This window comes from Pinus tabuliformis, chromosome 9 (assembly GCF_031772625.1).
Source record: "Pinus tabuliformis cultivar Carrire ecotype Pingquan chromosome 9, CPIR1, whole genome shotgun sequence".
In the NCBI taxonomy this organism is placed as follows: domain Eukaryota; kingdom Viridiplantae; phylum Streptophyta; class Pinopsida; order Pinales; family Pinaceae; genus Pinus; species Pinus tabuliformis.
In genome coordinates, this window is record NC_142307.1 from 251,672,714 (window position 1) to 251,681,767 (window position 9,054).

At 39.0% G+C, this 9,054-nt stretch overlaps 1 pseudogene; it reads left to right on the top strand.

Annotated features, from left to right (window-relative positions):
* The window catches only part of LOC149148143 (ABC transporter B family member 15-like), a 41,277-nt pseudogene extending 37,279 nt beyond the window's left edge, over positions 1 to 3,998 (top strand).
* The last annotated feature ends 5,056 nt before the right edge of the window (positions 3,999 to 9,054 follow it).

The following is a 9,054-nucleotide window of genomic DNA, read 5'->3' on the forward strand; positions in this document are numbered from 1 at the left end:
CGGTATACTTGGGTGTATCTTCTCAGGAACAAATCTTAAGTTTTTGAGCACTTTGAAGATTTCAAAGCACTAGTTGAGACACAGTCAGAGAGAAAGATCAAAGCCCTCCGTACAGACAATGGGGGGGAATATGTTAACACAACACTTCGGAACCTTTGCCTTCAGCACGGCATACAGTTGCAGTACACAGTTCCATACACTCCACAGCAGAACGGAGTTGCTGAGAGAAAGAACCGATCTCTCAAAGAGATGGCTTACTGCATGTTGCATGCCAAGTCACTGCCTCATAAGCTCTGGGCCGAAGCACTTAATTGTGCTAACTACATCCAGAATAGATCTCCTCATAGGTCTATGAAGGATCAGACCCCATTTGAGGCTTGGAGCGGCACTAAACCAGAGGTCACTCACCTCCATGTTTTCAGCTCTCGAGCATGGGCCCGGATCCCCTTTGAAAAGAGGAAAGCTCTTGATCCACAGAGCATTGAGTGCATCTTTGTTGGATACCCTGATGGTGTGGAGGGATATCGACTCCTGATTCCCTCTACGAACAAGCTCATCATTGAGCGAAGTGTCAAATTTTAGAAAATTCTCTTGCATGCACCTCAAGCGCCGCATGCAGACACTTTTTATCTACCTCATGTCTGAGATGATGACTCAGTGCACTCAAATGCAGATACAGATCATGCAGATGCCGAGGAAGAGCATGCAGATGCAAAGACAGAGTCTTCAGATACAAATCTAGTGCATGCAAATGATGATCCACATCCAAGCCCAGATCGGGCTTCGAGCATTGAATCATATTCCCCTGTCATAAATCAGAGAACAAGGAGCTTACGTGAGATATATGCACAAGACCAACCAGCTGCTAGAAATGGTCTTGTGGGGGATAATTCTGATCTGCAGAGGAATAGCTTAGAGTTTATTGAGCCTCCTCTTGTCCTCACTGCCACTGAACCATCGCCCTCATGGCATTGTCATTTGGTTCAGTCTTCTGATCCACAGTCTTATGCTGAGGCTGCTGGGCATCCATCTTGGGAGTCTGCCATGGAGGAGGAGTATAACTCCCTCCTCGAGAACCAGACTTGGGATCTGGTCCCCCTTCCTTCAGGAAGGAAACTTGTCTGATGAAAATGGGTCTATAGGACTAAGAGTGCTGCAGATGGGCAAATCACCAGACGAAAAGCAAGGCTAGTAGCCAAAGGCTTCCAACAAGTGCATGGCATTGATTATGACGAGACCTTTGCTCCAGTAGCAAAGATGGATTCCATACACCTTACACTTGCCATTGCGGCTGCCCAGCGGTGGGAAGTACATCAGATGGATGTGAAGAATGCCTTTCTTCACGGAGACCTGTCTGAGGAGATCTACATCGAGCAGCCACATGGTTTCATTCAGGATTCATCTGTGGTCTGCAGACTGAAGAAATCTCTCTACGGCCTTAAGCAGGCCCCAAGAGCTTCGTACGCGAAGATGGATTCTTTTCTCTTACCACAAAACTTTGAAAGATGTAAGTCTGATCCGAATGTTTACATGCTTAGGACACATGAGTCTCTTCTTATCTTAGTTTTGTATGTCAATGATCTCCTAATCACTGGAAACTCGGCTTCAGCCATTGCTACATTCAAGAGTGCCTTGCATGATAGGTTCTTGATGACGAACATGGGTCCATTACACTTCTTTCTTGGTCTTCAGATCAGCCAGAATGCCACATGCATCAAACTCTCTCAGGCTAAGTATGCACGAGATCTCCTCGAGGGATTTCGCATGACTGACTGCAAGCCAGCACCGACTCCTTTTCTGTCTGGGGTCCACCTTGAGGATGGAGGTGACACTCCATTAATTGACAACACTCTCTACCGACAGCTAGTGGAGAGCTTGTTGTACCTCACCCACTCCAGACCAGATCTCTCATATGCAGTAGGGGCAGTTTCCAGATACATGCAGGAGTCGCATGAGCTACACTAGAATGCTACCAATCGCATCCTCCGATATGTTCAGGGCACCATCACCTTCGAGATTCACTATGCAACAGGAACTGCATTGAATCTCCTTGGCTTCACAGATTCTGATTGGGCGGGAGACAACATTGATCGCAAGTCCACCTCCGGATATTCACTCAGTTTAGGATATGGCCCTATCTGTTGGTCAAGCAAGAAGCAGGCTGCTATTGCTCTCTCTTCAGCTGAGGCTGAGTACCGGGGAGTAGTCAAAATCACCATTCAGGCTCTGTGGCTACAACACTTCCTCACTGAGTTGGACGTCCAGTTCCACCAGCCCATTGTCATCTCGTGTGACAACCAGAACACTCTCAAATTTTGCAGGGATCCAGTACAGCGGCAGCAGACGAAGCACATAGAGATCCATATGCACTACATCAGAGACTTAGTAGATGATCGAGTCATTGATTTGCAGTTCTGTCCTTCAGCAGAACAGACTGCAGACATCTTCACCAAGACATTCACTGAGCAGAAGTTTCACTCTTTGCGCGATCGTCTTGGAGTGAAGGACACGATTGCTTAGCAACTGTATTTTTCTTCCTCTTTTCTTTTGATTACATTGTATTTTGAGGGGGGGTTTTTCCCACGAGGTTTTCCCTCTTTCCTCAATTTTAGTACAAGTTTCATTGTATTTTGGGTGACCTTTGGCCTTAGTTTCCAGGGCCCATTTTTTATTTTTCCCCATAGTGGTGTTCAGGGGGGGTGTTGGAACTACTACACACCTACATGCAAACTCTTAGTTAGAGCATGGGACTACATGCAAGATTCCTTTTGCATGTTGGAACTACTACACACCTACATGCGGACTCTTAGTTAGAGCATGGGATTGCATGCAAGATTCCTTTTGCATGATTTACTCCTTGATTTGCTCCTTCTTTAACTCCGCAACTGACTAGTTATCTCCGGAACTTGTTGTAGGTGTTGAGTCTTCTCATTGATCACCACTATAGTGCATTACCTTGGGATCTTCACCCATTGATGCTATATCATGAGCATTGTAACATATTTTCGAATCAGTCATTCTTTTCTTCTTTCGATTTTCTTTTAGTGTTTTTGCTCTGCAAAGTTGTGTGTTCAACCTTTACTAGCTAGATTCATCTGTGCAGGTTTTCTAACACATTTACATTAAGCAACGTCTTCTGAAAGGCTTGGTAGTAGGGAGCACAAGATTGAGCTTCTGTATTACGACATTCAACATTTGGTACGGTAGCAGATTAGTTACGTTTCATGGCGCAACTGGAGGAATGATTATCGCGAGTTCTGTTTGCTTACTTAACGGAGGCTTGTAAGCTTTCTTCATCTCCTTTTCTCTCTTTCTCAATTGTTTCTATAATTGATTCTAGGATGGCAACTTTACATCATTTTTGGATGTTTGATCCAAATTGCTACAATCGCTGTTGCAATTTACCATATTTACGGGATTTTGATCAAGATGTCTGGAGTCACCGATGTGCATGCAGAGCTCTAGGGACTGCGCTTCCGTATATCAGATACTTTTCAGAAGCATGTGTTGCTGGTAAACGCATCTTTGATATGATCGATAGACAACCAATTATTGATTGTGAAGATACAAAGGGTGAAATACTTCAAGAGATCAACGGTGAAGTTGAATTTAGAAATGTGGAGTTTGCATATCCATCTCGACTAGAGTCCATGATATTTCACAATTTCTGTCTAACCATTCCCGCAAAGAAGACCATTGCATTGGTGGGAGGAAGCGGGTTAGGAAAATCTACAGTTGTGGCATTGATAGAGAGGTTCTATGATCTGCTCGCTGGAGGGATTTTGCTGGATGGAGTGAACACTAAAACGCTACAGTTGAAATGGTTCCGTTCCCAGATTGGACTAGTAAGTCAAGAACCTGCACTTTTGGCCACATCAATCAAGGAGAACATTCTATTCGGAAAGGAGGGTGCCAGCATGGATGAGATTGTCGGTGACGCTGCGTCTTCCAATGCTCACAATTTCATAAGCCAACTACCAGATGGTTATGACACATAGGTAAAAATTATATTTTCTTTCTCATCCTCCATTTCTGGCAAGTGCTTTCGATTTGAATTTCCTTTCATTTGGGCAATACAGGTGGGTGAGCGCGGAGTCCAGATGTCGGGAGGGCAAAAGCAACGTATAGCTATTGCAAGAGTTATGCTCAAGGATCCTCGTCTAGTTCTTCTAGACGAGGCCACAAGTGCTCTAGATGCAGAGTCGGAGAAGATTGTTCAGGGTGCTCTAGAGCAAGCTTCAGTAGGACGCACAACTATTATAGTTGCTCGTCGCCTCTCCACCATCCCCAACGCCGACATGATCGCGGTGGTTCAAAATGGTCATGTGATCGAGACAGGTACGCATGAAGATCTTATCTGTAAACCCAACGAAGCATATGCTACTTTGGTGCAGCTGCAACAGGCCGCGGCCGATGACCCAGATGAGCGATTCGAAGGCCCCACTATACTGGGCCAGTCATTGAGAGCAACGAGCTCTAGCATCTATAGTAGATCGAGTTCGAACAAGCCCGTGTCTAGCCTGAACGCGTCCGAATCAGTCCAGCGAAAACTCAGAGATGAACATCAGCTTCTGTCCGCCCCTTCATTCCGTCGACTATTTCTTTTAAATGCTCCAAAATGGAAACATGCTCTTTTAGGCTGTGCAGGAGCCTTAGGTTTTGGTGTTAGCTCCAATCACGGCCGTCGAAATTTTGTGAAACAGTCTGCCGCCTAGTGAGCTTCCTTTATGGCCGCAAATTACGGAAACTGACTGCACTTGATTAATTTTCTTGTTGGAGCTCTGGACTTCTGGTATGGGCGACACCTTGTAGCGAAAAGACATATACCACGGGTAAAATTATCTTTCACTAATAATTAAAAGAAAAAAAATTCGATTTTCGATAATAAAAAAACTAATAATTATGATGAATTTATAATTGAATTATATCTTTTGAGGATTGATAGATAAAAGGGTGCCACAATTTCAAAATTTTGCTAAGTATTTATCGGTTATCAATTAGATGAACAATTTATATAATTTTAAACAATAAATAGGTTTGGACCAGTGACACATATCAAGGAGAATTCAAAGCTTTTTAATTTCGGTATTATTAGGTTCTAACGAGTTGAATAGTGTTGCATAAATTTTTTCCTTCTGATATATGTTGGAAGTAATGTTTCCATGTTGACATGTGTAATTGTGGTTATGAGTTATAAGGAGTCAGTCTAGATGTTGTTGTTTCCTATGTATGAATTGTATTTGTGATCTAGATGTGTCAATGTCAGTGATTTATGTCCTATATATATGTAACTAATGTGATCGATAAAATGCAATGTGTGATTTGTGTTGTGCAGTCTCTCTGGCTCTCTATGTTTTCTAACTTGATATCAGAACATATTATATCCTGACTACTTCACGACAGGGCCAAGAAGATGTGAGAGGGCCAGGAAGATGTGAGAGGGCCTTGAATTTATTGATCTTATGTAAATAGATTCGGATAGAAAATTGTGGTTAGTGGGGTGGTTGTTGTGAGTAAATTATATTTTTGTGTGTTGATTTGAGTCGTTAAAGGGTAGCGTGTCAGCATGAATAACTCGGATCATGCATGTGGCTGAGAGTTGGTGCATAACAAATTGTTAAAGGGTAGCGTGTCAGCTTGAATAACTGGGATCATGCATGTGGCTGAGAGTTGGTGCATAACAGATTGTGAACATGGGTTAAATTTTTTTTGCGTTTTTACAAGTTAAATATTATTGGTTTCCAAATCTGCACGTCATCACTGACTGGTTAATAATATTTGAAAAAGTCATATTGATGAATATATTGAAAATTGACAAGTTTTAATTTCTATATATATATATACCGCATACTGCAGTGACGGCACTCTGGAGTCTGCACTATGCTTGCCCTGAAGCATCGTGCATGGGCTAGCAAAGCAACTCGTCACTCTGGAGTCTGCACTATGCTTGCCCTGAGGCATCATGCATGGGCTAGCAAAGCAACTACTCCGAAAATGAAAAGACAGAGAGAAGCCAATTTCTGAACGAACACAAAGTACTAAGTAGCGCAGAGCAAGTAAGCACGTGATAGACCTCAACTGAGAAAAGGTCCCATCGACCAACAAAATTCCAAATAAATGTATTGCTTCGAGAAATTTTATGTACCATTCAATATAACATCGGACTTTCCTCCACTAATTTTCCTCTTTCCTTAACTTACTCACGCAGCCGCTGTCTATGCCATATGGAAATGTAACCAACCAATGTTAGACTACACTCTATAAAACCTTTGTAGATCATTAATTGTGTATAGTAGATCAATTTTGTAAAAAGGCATCAAAATGAATCAAAGTTCTATATTCGAGTAGTTGGCATCGTGGATTGGTTACCACTTTGTACCTCCGTTGGTAGATTAAACAATGTTTATAATAAAATGAAAATTTGAAATAAATTTATTATTTTGTATTTATATTAAAATACTAAGTTTTGCTACTCCACAATAATAAGATTCGTTGAACCTCTAAAGTTGTCACGATGAGAAGATTACATAGTTAACACTGCAACATTAAGTGTGAAGGTCATCTCGACTTTTTATGCACCATGAATTAATTGTCATCTTGACTTTCAATGCACTATGAATTAATTATCATGTTGGTGATTCGTGACCTCCTAGAGTCCCACCTAAGTTACCACTTATCACCCTATCATTTATGTTCACAGCTTCCAGACTCCAGTGTTAGAGATCACAGTTTGAGAACAGATTGCATACCACTCGCAAAGTTTGAAAATCTAGCCATTTTAGATATCGCAGCTTGAGAATAGATTGCAGACCACTTGAACAGTTTGAAATTCTAGCCATTTTAGAGATCGCAATTTGAGAACAGATTGCAGACCACTCACACAGTTTGAGAACAAGAATCTGTTTGGTAGTTCTTAAGCTTCTTGCTAGTAGGGTTTCTGCGCTTGGTTCTTTTGTGTTTTTTTTCGAATTTTTTTTGTGTGTTTTTGTCCCAAAGTTTTCAAGTATATAATGCAATATTGAAATAGTGGCTCCAATGAATATATTTATAGTTTTGATCAAAAGTGATTTTAATATATGAATAGAGTTTGTATTACACATATTTGTAGTTTAGTCATGAGATCTTGCAAAATACTCTTCCTTTCACCGTTCTTTGAATTTCTTTGGCTTGTTCTTGCCATAATTTTTCTTTGCTATTCACATAGATTTAGTAAGACTCAATTCTCCTCTCTCCTCTCAGTTCTTTATGGACCTCCGAGTAAGCCTCAGCTCTCCTCTCTCCTCTCGGTTCTTTATGGACCTCCGAGGTCTTGGTTCTATCAGTGTCTCTTTTCTCCCCCTTGTCTCATCATCCTAGTTTCTACTCTAGGAAAACTTAATTTGACTACCAATCCGCGTAACTCAAATGCCCATCTTATTGATATATTGGCAAAGTCCGGTAAGATCGCCACCCAAACCCATAAAGTGAAGGCTAAACCAAAGTGAAATCCCCACCCAAACCCATCAAGGCAAGGCTAAGGCAAGGTGAAAACCGAGATTGATCCCCAAACCAACTGAGGATGCTTGATCCCCAAACCACAAATTTATAATCACTTTTCACTACCACGACGGGCTCTAGTTCCACAGCCTCACCCTCCCTTTGGATTAGGAAGGAACGACGATTTCAATGCGAAAATAAATGGTGATGGCTAATGCATTGCATCAACACCTGTATTTTCAAATATGGCATTTCCCTTACGTTTATATAGACCCGTTTTTGTTGTTAGTAATACACCCAACGCCCGAATCAAAATGATTTTAAATTTATATCATTTTTAAAAATGGTGTCTTTTCATCGTTTTAAACTTCTTTTAAAATAAATCTATGAAACACTACATTTTTATATATTATACATCTTAAATTCACTGTTAATTAAAAAAAATAATAATAATATAAAACATAGAATAATTAGACTACGCTATATATATATATCTATATATATATATATATATATATATATATATATAGGAATCATATTACGATGGAGAGTGCTATAAAAGATTTGGGTTGGGCAATAATTAAGCGTACAACCAATGCCAACAGTCACTGGTTGCTTATTTTAGTGAATACTTATATCACATAACTAATTTCTTTTGTCTAATTTTAGTTGCAACAATATTTACATTCATTATTTTCATATGAGAGTAATTATGAATATATATTTTTTTCATTTTATAATATATATTTTTGTGATTTTTTAGAAATAAAAAAATTACAGATATGTATACATATTTTGCATCTATTTTCTCACTATTTCCATCTTAAAAAAAACGCTCAATATTTCATCAATATGGAAAAATCATAAAAAAGTTTCATCAACACGTCTTAAGTGAAAGTGTAGCAATGACACTTAAGTTGATTGGTACAACAAAGCATGTAAATTTTGTAACAATTATAAATACAATTTGCCAAAACTAGATAAAACTTGTACAAATAAATATTAAAAATCATATGATATACAATTTAAAAGTAAAACCAACATAAAAAAATTCTTTGACACATAAAGCCACCCGTCAAATTTAACCCCTGCATCTGCCCATCCAACAAACAAGGTGAGACATTGAAAACTTGCGATTGAATATGAAATTGGAATCAACCCTTGCCTATACTTTAATTATGGAATTGTAATAATGTTATATTTATTATTTTACAAAGATTACTTCTTTATGTTTTTATAGGGATCCATCCGTACATTGAATTTAAGTTTATGCGATGTCATACTTGCACTCCCTGTGTATACAGTTAGTTGTTAAAAATTATATAATGAAATATTTATTATAAGATTTATAATATCATATTTATTAAATACAAAATAATAATAAACAAAGATTTCATACTTTATGAGTTTTATTAAAATTATAATAAATCATGGTAAATATTAAAAGAATACAATTTATAATATTAAAAATTTTAGGGTATATTTATTATTATATTTCATATATTGTATTTATTGTTATTAATAATAATGTGGAGTATATAAAAAATTAAGTTTTGGTATAATTTAATGGTTTTGAGA